Source organism: Hetaerina americana, unplaced genomic scaffold, assembly GCF_022747635.1.
Source record: "Hetaerina americana unplaced genomic scaffold, ioHetAmer1.1.p SCAF_13, whole genome shotgun sequence".
Classification (NCBI taxonomy): Eukaryota; Metazoa; Arthropoda; class Insecta; order Odonata; family Calopterygidae; genus Hetaerina; species Hetaerina americana.
The window spans coordinates 15867313-15881351 of NW_027286403.1; the positions used below are offsets into that span (position 1 = coordinate 15867313).

General features: G+C 40.9%; 1 long non-coding RNA gene across 1 annotated transcript in view; it reads right to left on the reverse strand.

Moving 5' to 3' along the window:
- LOC139686163 (uncharacterized) overlaps positions 1-14039 on the reverse strand; it is a 303845-nt gene that overhangs the window by 35792 nt on the left and 254014 nt on the right. The window contains exon 3 of the long non-coding RNA XR_011700311.1: positions 3582-3647. This is a non-coding gene — a long non-coding RNA (uncharacterized lncRNA). The remainder of the gene's footprint in view (positions 1-3581; positions 3648-14039) is intronic.

A 14039-nucleotide genomic window follows, 5' to 3' on the forward strand; every position in this document is an offset into this window, starting at 1 on the left:
AGTGCACACTTTTACAAAAACCACGCAAATAAATCAATCATAACCCGGGCTTCTAATCTTAAGAATCATGGCACTGATGTTGAAGCTGGGAACTTCGTGATATTATTAATTTAAACGTGTGGTTTACGCAAAAGATATCAATAGTAATAATATTTTATGATAACTACCACAAGGTTGATGAGCATCAAGTTCAACTGGGATAGTGTTGACTACGTGTGTATTAGATTAGATGCATCAGTAGTAAACGAGAGAATGAATAGCGGTACGCTCCACTGGTCATATTGAGGGAAAGGTTGAGATTTGAAATCACCAAACAACTAATTGAGAGAAAAGGGTTGAGAGGCAGGTGCGGGCGAAGGGACTGGTGGAATGGGATGGTGATGCGGTGTGGGGACGCCATGCGAGGAATAACAACGGAGTCCCGGGAGAGGAAGGGCGTTAATGTCTTGAAACAATGCATGAATGTCTACGAGGCGAAGGAAGCATGCAAGGACGAGGCAGTTCGGAGGAAATCAGTGAAAGGGTCCGAGTCCCGTGAAATCACTTGATCGCTAGCTTTCTTGACTTGGCCTACCCAAGCAGGAGAAGGAGTGAAAAGCATATAAGAACCACCAGTGGAAAGCAATCACTTTCATCTATCGAAATGAATAACAGCTAATACAAGAATGGCAAGATTTTGCAAATGGAAGGCCATCCAGATATGAATGATATTTATTCAGAGTCAGATTTCCAAAATGCTTCCGTCTAAATTGGCTCCGGTACTTCTCTCTCCAGTCTCTTAATAGATATAGGCCATACAATGATGCGCGTATGTGTGAGAAATCACGGTACAGACCAGGAACGACCTTGGTTGTCTGAAATATCGCAACATCAATCTGGTATTAAGAATAATAAATGTACAGGGATGGATAAAATTGCATGAATGGGAATTTTTCTACAATTTACATCGACGCGCGCGAGGGGGGTACACTAGGATGACGCTTGCCTCCTCCGCAATAAGCAAGATGTTCCAACGCAGTGTACAATGAAACACAACGGGGCGCCAACAAATTTAGACGTGAGGAGTGATGATTTTTTGAAGGAGGGTGGAATAAAATATTTCGCGGACATCAGGTCTGGAACGTGAGGGACGATACAACCGGTGCACTGCTCCACGACAGTATAAAGGCTTCCAATGCAAGCTATTATTTACAAATATTATGCATCCAATTCCCTCGACCGGGCTCAAACCGGAGGGAAAAAATATGCTGAAGCCTTAACATTCCAAAGTTGCTATAAAAATATCCAAACGCGCCAGTAATACACATGAAAAAGAGAGGGCACACGTAATGTAGCACGGAGAAAATAATGAAAACCGCATGGAAATCACCCAAAGGGGATCAATTGCTTAAGGATTAATCTTAGCGAATTTGACAATACCATAAACCTCAGGAATGGATCTAAACTCGAAAGCATTAATTATTCTTCCCGTTTTCATACACTCCGATCCAAATTTTAAGAAATATTTTTTTGGAAAACGAACTCCAAGGGGAAATTATCTGAAGAACGGAATATTTTATGCACTCAAACCTTAAAATTCAGTCTACGCGAAAGTGAGGCAACTTGCCGACTTGACTCTCATTCTTTGACGTGCAACACATCTTCGTACAAATATCTGTGTCTCTCTCGCGTGTTTTTTCGGTCCAAGGAACGGCGTGGATCTCTTATACTATAAAGTTCCCGCAAAAAAGTCTACGATAATTTATCTGCCACAATAAAACCAAATGAAAAGGCGTCAAGTTGTTAGAAGACCTTCTGCTGATAAAAAAGTAGACGACAAAGAACTGCGACTAATGTAATAATGAAGAAGGCACGGTAATTATGACAAATTACCTAAAGACATCCCAATTTATCCCGAAAATAAACCTATGATATCTCACTAAGTGGATATTTACCCGTAAAACCTAAAAATTATAGCTAACGAAATTCCCATGCAGTTGTGAACGCCATGAGTTCGCCGAAGTTAGCCGGATTAGTTTCCTATCGTGTCGTGTTTAACATTCTCCACCATTCTGGAGGCATGCATATAAGAGCATAAATGAATATTCTCAAATGTTGATACAGACCATTAAAAATGTTTTACCTACTCCATGGGTTAACCTTATAAGACACCTAACAAGCTTCATAGGCAGGATTTGACGGACTTCTACTGATTTGTAGGAAATATTCTACTTTTAATTTGATTTCGGCACAGTGACGCATCACTTTTTTTATTTTAATAAAATTATGCTGAACAGGCTAACATCGTCATAAGAGACAATTTTTCTGCCGTGAGGCGCGTGAAAATTAAAAAGAAAACATTTAAATTTAATGACCCGAATGACGATTCGGGGCCAGGCCTCCAGACCGTCGGCTTCCATTATGACAACGAGCAAGTCGGAGAAAGAGAAAGATAAGCAAATCTCATTATAAAAGATCCGCCTAGTCCTCACTGCCTCCGAAAACAAGCTATTTTGACGAGAGACGGTCCACGGACTGGAAACAGACTGATAAGGCGCTTACGCATAGTGTACATGTATGGCTTGTATGGCGACAGCTATTTCCCTTGGTCTAGAGTTTCCTCCGGCACTTTGTAAGGATTTACTGATGATATAAATAATATTTGGTGGGAAATTCAATGGTCCTCATAACAGAAAAGAATGAAACAGGTTAAATGGCATACTTTCATGAACTTTCATATCTAAAAATCGGGTCAGATAGAACAATGAGAACAAATGGAGATAATGAAATAAGGACAATTTGCACTTTTCCACAGTTTATTTAACGTACGACGCGTTTCAACTCACAGAGTCGCGTCGTACGTTAAATAAACTGTGGAAAAGTGCAAATTGTCCTTATTTCATTATGATGAACTTCCACGACCTCAAGCCTGAATCTGTTGAACAAATGGAGATGCCAAAAATATCCCAATTTCAGGGCCAATAAGTCAACCCCATCGTCATTTGTGTGTAAATGTGTGTGTTTACATGAGAGTGTGTGTGTGTACATGTGTCTATATAAATATAGAACCACAAACACAGTAATCAACCCGAAGGCTGGTTTGGTAAGTGACGGTAAGGCTGGTTTGGTAAGTGATGGTAGAGTTCACCCAGTACTAAGCCCGACGGCGTGTGAAATTCACACACCAGGGTAGGGGGGCCAGTTCCTTTCCCTGTGCCGGTTATTGGTCATTGTTTCTCAGGAAGATCTGGTACCCGAAAAATCACATGGCAAGGGTGGAACTGCAGGCGCCCAGAGAGGCTTGCCCGGGAATCGAACCCAGACTATATAATACATATATATATATATATATATATATATATATATATATATATATATATATATATACTATATATATATATATATAATTAATAACGCAGTTCCTTTTTTCCGAAAATTCGGCCACCATCCGGGAAAGTGGTTTGACCGCCGAAAATTCGGAATACGCGAGAGTTTCATTCTGCTTATAAGAGTATAAAACACACACACACAGAGATATGGTTTTAAAAATTTAAAATTTAAAACCACATCAAAATCATGCTAGACCATAAGAGATCACTCACTGTTTTATTATTCGGATATCCCAGCCACCTTCTTGACCGTAAGAACAGGACTGTCACCACATCATCCTAAAACAACAATAAAAATATTTCAGTTCATGTCTGACTTCGTTTTGAGTCGTCACCAAGCTACGAGTCATTTAAGTCGTCACCAATCTCGTATTTACTCTGATTGTAAAACTAACGGCCATGCCCAATGGCTCTCTCCTCACCATGATGGATGGGAAATGAATGAGGACGGCTCGTTCGTGCCGAATACGCAAAAACGTTTCGCCCCGGACGGAAGGCAGAGCGTGACCCCGGGGGGTGGGGACTGACCCACGGCGCGGCAGCGGCGACCCCTGCACCTCGCTCCATCCCCGTGGCCAGGCACCAACAACGTTTCCCCGTGTTTCGGAATCACAAAAGTTAAGACTGGACGGCGAGCGCCGATGCACGAGCCCGTTTTGCATGCACCACGCATCTGAGGAAACGGCTCTCAGCAGCAGCAGTGGGAGAAGCAAATGGTTCGCAGTCCGCGCTTCCCGCCGAGTGGGGGCCTTCGCCGCGGGCTGAGGGGCGCGACGCCACCCTCACACTTCACTTCCGTCCGTCCGCCGAGGGCGTGACAAGAACCCCCCACTCTCCACTTCCGGTGCCCCCTCGACCGGGCGAGGAAGAAGCAGGGAGCCTTCGCTGCTCGCTCCCTTTCCTCCACCCTCGCCCATGCCTTCATGTATCATGGATTCTGCCCGTTGATTCAATTATAAATATCTCCACTCCATGCATACAAATAAATATGTATGCACTCGTTCCAAGGGGATTATGATTTTTGGTCTCGGATTTGTTATGATTGTGTTAAAAATGACTAAGTCCCTAATTTTTTTGGATCCTCTTCCTCGCCTAGTCTACGCTATGAAACGGCGCACATTCGTGGGGAATCGTTTTTTTAATTATTTATATTAGTAAGAAATATCCGAGGTATCTCCTATTCTGCAAATTAATTTATCCTTAAGTGCATTGTGTTGTAAATTACAGTTTTTAATATTGATTTGTTTCAGGAAGGCGTAGGTGTAACTCGAAAAGTGGAGAAGATGGAGGCCCGCAGTGTGATTAGAGTTACTTCTTTGAAAGGTTACAACGGTTACAGTGCCGGGCAAATCCACGATGAAATAATGACTGTCTATGGAAATGATAGTCTGTCATATGACACGTTCATAAGGTGGAAAAGAAATTTTCAAACTGGTCACATGTCCCTCACAGGCAAGCCAAGAAATGGATGGGTATCACTCGCAGATGATGCTGCCACAGTGAATAACGAGGAAGACTCAGTGTGTGGAAAATTATTCACAAAGAACTGCACTGCGACCTTCTTATTCCCAGAGCTCAAAAAACCCTTGCGGGGTCGGGGATTTGGCAGAAAAATGACGTCATTCAAGAGGTGGAGCAATGGTCTTGATGCAATCTCTTGAGTTCTACAAATAAAGGCCTTTGAAAGGTCCAGAAACATTGGGAGATGCGTGTAACCCTGTACGGTGACCATGTGGAGAAGTCTTAAGAATAGCCAATAAGATTTAGTAATTGTTAAACGTTTACGATATCCCCTCGCTTCAGGACTTTTTGACGGTGGATTACGACGATAAGTCATGGGGATCTTTTTAATACAGATAATTTTTTTGCGTTTCGTCTTTTCGTGCTATGGTCGTGAATTGTGAATGGAAAAGCACCGAATCTTTCAAACTAATATTTTATTTTATCACTACTGCACCATCATGATTACACCACACGCGATGCAGTCCGGAGCCGGAATTTATCCTTAGTTGGCAAAAGAGGGGTCAGGTCGAAAGAATTTGATCGAGCGATTTAAATGAAATTTATGAGTGACTACGTGCTTCCATCTCAGACTACAGGGAAATTTTGCTAAGTGCTAAGATTAATTTTTCAATGGTTTGCACATAATGCAATCGATGATTCGGATCTAAATTTTCCCAAATTAGTCGTAATTGGTTGCAATGTTGAAAAAGGGCGATAGAGAGATGTACTCGTATGCAAAGAGAAAGGAAGTTCTCTTTTCCTATTTTCTTCTCTGCACTGTCCTACTCTATATTTAACAAGCATGAGCTTCTGCGAAGAGGCAATGCTTCTGATTCAGTCAATTTTTTATATAATTTCAGATCTGTTGCATGGTTCTTTGTTTTTAGTAGGACATTGCTGCGATGAAGTATTGGATTCATGTGACACGCTGTAATTTCAGAGCAAGGACGTCCATTTTCGAGGACTTCACTAAGCGATTACGTTGGCCGCGTCACACGTGGACGATATTACAGTTCATGCAATTCATATGGACTAATGCCACATCAAGGGTGGCCAATGTCCGAGATTAACTGCCCGTTGCGTGGGACCATAGTGCGTTCATGTGGAACAAAACCTGCGCAGTAATGTAGCGTACCCGGCTCCTCTTGGATGGGAGTTTCCCTCTTTCCCTTCACCCTGCCGCCGTGATTACCTTAACATTGTTGCCAGCTTTCGTCTCCTATTTTCCATTCCCTGCAGTAGCCGTTATTATGGAGGTAAACGACAGCAAAGACTATTTGCACCAATCGGGATAGATGGACATTTAGGTGGCGGTGGGTTGTTTACGGAATGGAAAGAATAAATAAACAAATACATACATAAATATTTCTTTATATTTATGTGCATGCCTGAATATATATATATATATATATATATATATATATATATATATATATATATATATATATATATAACACTTTTTGAAAGTCTCACGGACGTGAATAATAATGTATAACACTTAGCACTAGTGGACACAGACAAAAACACAAACACACAAAAAAGAGACTAACTATTTTCCACCGAATTATACCACCGAAAATTCGAAAAATAGTGAGTCTCTTTTTTGTGTGTTTCTGTGTATATATATATATATATATATATATATATATATATATATATATATATATATATAAACAGATTTAGATTTTTAGAATATAGAAACACAAAGAAAGGACACTCACAATTTGTTATTTGACGTTTCGTCAGCACGGCTGTCGTCTTCAGAATGGCGTTCTCGGAGAAGAGCGGAGAGGATCCGAGATCCATGTTATATATATATATATATATATATATATATATATATATATATATATATATATATATATATATATATATAACATGGATCTCGGATGATATGATCACAAAGATAGATGAGAAAGGCTGCAGAGAGAATTAAGGATAAGAGTAAAGAGCCGAGTACTATCGAGGAAAAATGAGGACATGTCATAAGGTGATATTGAGAGCCGCAAATGAAACAATAGGAACCGTTAATGCGAAAAGGACAAGAAAACCATGGATCACGGATGAGATGATTACAAAGATGGATGAGAGAAGAGAATAGCAGAATGTTAACACCGAGTTAGGCAGACGAAAGAGCAAAGAGTCAAATAATAAATTGAGACAGGCAAAATAAAAGTAAAAGAAGCATCGTGGAAGACGCAGTGCGAGAACATGGAATGTTTGCAGAGGAAGGGTGAAATTGTTGCACTATACACCAAGGTGAAATCACTTTAAGGAAGTAAGAAGAGAAGATCTGTGCTAACAGTTAGAGATAAGTCGGGTAAGTTAATTGCTGACTCAGAAAAGACCAAAGAGAGATGGAAAGAATATATACAAGAACTGCATGGTAAAGTACTTATGCCAAAAAGGTTAGACATAGAAAAAGAACATTACGTAGAAGAAGATAGTTTAGCTCCAGGCATACTCGACAATGAGATAAAAAGGGCATTAAGAGAGATGAAATCAAATAAGGCCGTGGGAGTAGACAACATTCCTGCGGAACTTCGAAAAGGTTTAGGAAAATATGGCAGGAAGAGTCTATATGGACTTATTCGTAGTATCTATGAGCAAAGAATCTGGCCGGAAGACTTTGTGAGATCAGTGGTAGTTCCTATTCCGGAAAAGGTAAAGGCCACGTCATGTGAGGACTACAGGACAATTAGGTTGATATCCCACGCAGCTAAAGTTGTTCTCAGGATCATAAACAAAAGGATAGAGAGTAGGGCAAATGATTATTTAGGGGATGATCAGTTTGGGTTTAGGAAGGGGAGAGGTACGCGTGATGCCATTGCAGTAATGAGATTATTAATCGAGAGGAATATAGAACACAACCAGGAGGTATTTGCCTGTTTCGTAGATTTCGAGAAAGCGTTTGATAGAGTGAATTGGGAAAAACTAATGAGTATATTGCAGAAAAAAGGAATAGATTGGAGGGAAAGGAGGCTAATCCGCAACCTGTACATGTCTCAGACTGCTCAGGTGCGGGTGGGAAACGGGGAGTCAGGATGGGCAGTGTTAGGAAGGGGTGTAAGGCAGGGTTGCCCATTATCACCGTTGCTGTTCAACCTGTATGTAGAGGAAATGATTAAGGAGGCATGGGAAGAACTGGAGGTAGGAATGAAAGTGGGCGGGGAATTCGTAAAATCAGTTAGGTTCGCTGATGACCAAGCTTTGGTTTGTCAGTCAGCCAAGGGGTTGTAAGCACTGCTGAGTAAATTGGAAATTTAGTGGGAAAGGTATGGGATAAGAATCAATATTATTAAAGCAAATGTTATGCGATTTTCTAGAAAGAAAAAGCCTGAGCGAAACATTTAAATTGGAGGGCAAAAACTAGAGCAGGTAGAACAGTTCACGTATCTCGGAAGTGTTTTGGACCAAAACGGCAAAAGTAGTAGGGACGTAAGGAGAAGAATTGCGCTAGGCAAAGAGGCTTTCACAAGGAGGAGGGAGTTGATGACAGGGACGTTGAGTAAGGATATTAAGAAAATACTCGTTAAACCTTTGATATGGAGCGTAGATGTGCGGCGCGGAAACTTGTTCATAGAAGCAGGAGGATAGACGTAGACTGGAGGCGTTTGAAATGTGGGTGTGGAGAAGAATGGACAAGGTGAAATGGACAGAGAAGAAAACAAATGAGGAAGTACTTGGTATGGTGGGCGAAGAGAGGGGTTTGTTGGGAGAAATCCTATGGAGGCAGGAAAAGTGAATGAAGGGGGTATTGACCAGCAGTGGGATGTTGAAGACTGTGATAGAGGGGAGCATGTTGGGCAAACGAGGAAAGGGATGGATCAGGATAGGAATGTTGGACGGGATGAAGGGAGGAAGAAAGAACTCAGATGAAGAGGGACCTGATGTAAAGTAGGATGTTGTGTTTTGCTAGGGGTCACAAATTATTTAATTGGTCCATCCAAAAACCTACCTTAACCGGTAGATTACCTAATAATAATAAATTAATTAATTATATATATATGTATATGTATACATATATATGTATATGTATACATATATATATATATATATATATATATATATATATATATATATATATATATATATATATATATATATATATATATATATATAATATATATATGTATATACAGGGTTCGTCCGGAAAATAAGTGTACTGAGCTCAGGAAAAAAAATTTATTACACTTTTACATATCTTAAGCTAATATTCCTCAAAATAGGACCCTTGTGAGTCGATACACTTGTTCCAGCGGCGTTCCCATTCCTGGAACGCTCCCGCGAAGGCATCATCGGGAACCTCTCGAAGACACGTCGTCACGGACTCTTTGACGGCGTCCTAAGTCCCGTATCGCGTTCCTTTCAAACTCCTCTTTATCTTCGGGAACAGAAAGAAGTCCGGTGGTGCCAAGTCCGGTCTGTAGGGCGGGTGCGGCAGCGTTGCCACGCCGTGCTTGGCCAAGAAGTCCGACACGACAAGCGCGGTGTGAGACGGCGCATTGTCGTGATGCAGCCGCCAGATGTTTTTGATCGCTGGCCGGACAAGGGCGACTCGTTTTCGAAGCCTGTTGAGCACTTGGACGTAAAATGCAGCATTTACAGTTTGTCGTTCAGGTACAAATTCGTAGTGGACGACTCCCCTTTTGTCAAAAAAGACAATCAAATCAGTACACTTATTTTCCGGACGAACCCTATATATATATATATATATATATATATATATATATGTATATATATATATGTATATATATACATATATATACATATATATATATATATATGTATATATATACATATATATATGTATATGTTTATATATTATACATATATATATTCATATATATGTATAGAACATTCGGACGGGAAAATAGAACCCAAAAAATAGATTACACGCAACTGACACTGAAATGTGAATGCCCTCTTACGTGTCGCCTCGTATCTATTTTATTTTTGTAGTCTATGCCGTCCAAATGTTATATTGGTCTTTAGAGTGCTCCTACATCATCTATACGAACGGCGCTCTCGAAGCTAAGTGCTTTCCAGATAGCACCACAAATAGGTTTTAGGTACCACGGAAAACGCTGTAACAACTGGTGTTCAAACCCGGGCCCCTGAGTTGGGAAGCCAGCGCATTAGCGATTGTATGACCCCGATTCCTATTCTCAATTCATGCTCTTTCCAGAATCTAACCTGATTATTGCATTTCCTTGGCACATTAACGCGATTTGGCTTTTATTAATTAATTTTGCAACCAATTAGTAATGGTTAAACTTAGAAAAAGCTGGGGTTTCTACGCATTTGATTACACATTGGTACATTACGTGAGTCGTTTAATACTTCACTTATTGCGTTGTTACACTATGACGCGTTAGAATATTTTTCCGTTGTATAATTGGTACACACAACTGGCATCTGATCGTCACTTCATTAGGGACGTGGTTTGTTAAATAAGTCTTCAGAAAAAAATAGAATATTGCCAATCATTTCGCAGGGAATGACTTCCATTGGACGTCTCTATCGATTCTCATCATTTGTTGGCCATTTACGTACGGCCACGTTCAAACTCATTTTACCAATGGTAAAGAGCCGCAAAAACACGAGCGGAAGTGCCATGAACTTCACTCAACTCTGCTTTGATCTCATTTGGCGTTTAGCCTTTTAAATGGATGTTTAATCACTACACTGAACTTAGTTTATTTTACATTTCTTTAAATAAACAAAAGTTTGTTGCTTCAATTGACTATGATAATGATCCCAGGATGTGTATAAATCTGAAACTTGAACAGCAACCTATATACAGATGAATCTTTCTTAAAGTAAACATTTTCCGATACTAAAAGGGGCATCACTTGGGTTTTCTAAGGAGTTATTCAACGACCCACGTAAATTCACACGAATAACTTAGATTTGGAAACTCAGCACGATGCTCCATTTGAAGTCGGGAGATGGGTAGCCACGTTAATTTCCGTCCAATTAACTAAAAGGGCATTTCTAGGCGAACAGACAATAGGACGTCAGCTGATGGTTCCACCTACTCCCCACTGCCCCATCGGTGCCCTCCGTGAGGTAGTCCAAGGGTTTCACTACCCCGGCCCTAGTAGCGTGCTCTGTGAACACGATATTTCCCTCGTATTTTCACGGCTTCTGTCCACAAAGCCACTCACCCCTCGCCCTTGCAGCGGCCCACGGGGTGTCGCGCAGAGATACTGATGAAGCACGCTGTACGGCCGACTCGTGAGCCATCTGATGATGCAACAATGTGGGAGAGGGGGAAGGTGGACCTACGTCGAGCTGGTACCCCTAATCGACTGAGACAGGTTTCCCCTATCACTCCACACTATCCCCCTCGCCGCGTTAATGCCCATCCCTCTCGTGGACCCCCAAAAATAATTACCCATCCCAATTCCTTCCTCCGTACTCGCTACGAAGTGCTCTTTCTCTGGCGACAACGCTTCCGACCGAGGTGAGATGTCGCTCCTTGCTTTATCATAGCCGGAAGCAGTGTATGGGGAAGCGGATGCACGCCTGCTTCGATGTCCGCCGCTTCGAAAGCAACTAAGCGCCCACGCAGTCCTCCCGCGGAGATTACGAGCCTGCCGTGCGGACATACTCAAATATCCACTCACCACTCACTGTACGTACGGCGTCCTGTCGTCCAGAACTTGTGCAGCGTATACACAGGAATGTATCATCATCGTCACTCCGAAAATGTCAGACATCGAGAGCAAAAAAATGATTTCTCCGCGAAATTCAGTTAAGAGGAACTTGTACACTGGCTATGAAAATAACATTTTTATGAAGTATATCGGATTCGATCATGTAATGAAATAAATTTATGAAATTATATATTCGTACACTTCAAAATGGCATATTATAATTTTTTATATTATTTTGTTAAACTAGAGATTAAGCTTTAGAAACCACTAAGTTGTCTCAATGTGTAGCGAATGTGCAACTGGGATGCGAAATAAACAAGTGTACTGGACAATGAGCAAAGACAATCAGCAAACAGCGCAATCGAAAAATGCTAAGCGGGATTACGTCAGTCAATGAGAAAACGACATAATTTGTATCTCACTACTTGAAGACCAGGGGTCGCCAACATACATAGCTCCATTTAGTCATGGGGGAGCTCCTCTCCATATGAGAGCGAGGGGAGGCGACAAGTGTCATTACAACATCACTAATGTAACGAGAGGGATGGTTACGATCCCATGAAGGGCTGTCACTGCCCTGTGGAAGGCAACAGGTAACCACCATCCATCTCGATGATCGGGAATTCATTCAGTCTTTTCTCATCATATTCTTATGACCGTATTTTCTTATGTTCCCTGACAGAAGTGCGGAAACGTCGGGTGCGCTCATAAGTTGACGGTGAAAATAAATAAATGGCTGGAACATAAGCTGTAACACCAATTGGATATGCCGAAGGCTGAAGAACTTGAAGAATGTGAAAAAAGATTTGATTTATGGATATATTTTGGGAACCGAGAGAGGCGAAATGTCACAAATAAGGCTTTACGTGCGAAAGCTATGGAGTCGACATATACGCCCTGGATCCATTAAGAAATCCAGGAGTGAGAAAGAGAATCAGGAAGAGAGCTAGAATATACGAGGGTCATCCGGAAAGTAGTACCCGTTCGTGCCGCATGAAGTGCTGACGACGCGAGTAGCCGCTGGACGAGGTCAGATAGCTTCAGTGGCTTGTCTGCCTTCTCTGAGCCAAGTTGCGTGACGCTAGCATTGCCTGTGTTGTTTCTGTGATTGTTTACAATGTTTAAAAAAATTGAGAACGCCGCCAGTTGTGAAGTGAGGGCAGTGATTAAATTCCTCAATGCAAGAAACGTTCGCCCATGTGATATTCATCGCCAATTAAAGGAGGTGTATGGAGACAATGTAATGGACGAGTCGTCTGTTCGGCGGTGGTGTCGCAACTTCAACATGGGGAGGGGGAACACACACGACGATGAGCGTTCGGGGAGACCGTCTGTCATTACAGACCAACTGGTGAGCTCAGTTGACGAATTCGTGAGGAACGATCGGCGCGTCACAATTGATGACATCTGTGAGCATTTTCCCAATGTTTCTCGAACAATTGTTCATGAAATTGTTAAACACCATCTGCATTATGCAAAAATTTGTGCAAGATGGGTCCCTCGCGTATCTCAATGAGCTGGCGGCGAAGGACTATGCAGCAGGAATACAGAAACTTGTCACACGCTATGACAAATGCCTTAATTTGCTTGGAGATTATGTTGAGAAGTAGTTTAAAGTATCCTCTTTCAAATAAAATTTTTTATGTTTGTTAATATTTACTTTTGTCTTTTTATTTCACGAACGGGTACTACTTTCCGGATGACCCTCGTATATAAATATATATATATATATATAAATATATATATATATATATATATATATATATATATATATATATATATATATATATATATATATATATATATATATATATATATATATATATATATATATATATATATATATAAATATATATGTGTGTGTGTGTGTGTGTGTGTGTTTACAGCTAACTCTACTGAACTACGAAGTTATAGAGTGCAAAAATGAGGGAAAATGGGCAAATATGAGGTTAATATGGCAAAAGAGTAAAGCTATATAAAAAATGCATAATAACCGGCAGCATTCATCATTGGGGGGGGGGAGAGAATAGGTTATTCCTCATGATATTACACTAGAGTGCCAACAGGAAAATATTACAGTTGACAAGAGACATTACCAAACCAATATTCAAGTTTCTGAGGTCAATAACCTGGACAGAGCTAAGCTTTTAACCCTATATTTACATTTAGGCCCCATATTCTACGCTTCCGGCAGTGCTAGGAAAATTCTACGTCGCCATTTTATCGACAATCAGGACACCGGAAATCAAAATGATACCAAAGAAATTTATTAGAAAACGTATAACAAACATATGACTTAGTATTGACAAAATTATTATAATTTTGAAATTAATCCCCAGGATGCTTGAATAAAGAATGAAGAATATTAATAACACTCGTATATTGTTGCTAATATGCACGGCATGCATCCTTGGGCCACTTCGAGAGGACGCTCGTTCCTGCCAAGACATAAGGCACAATGGCACTAGGGGAAGGAGTCCAATACGGAAAAGGTGAGACTCTGCGT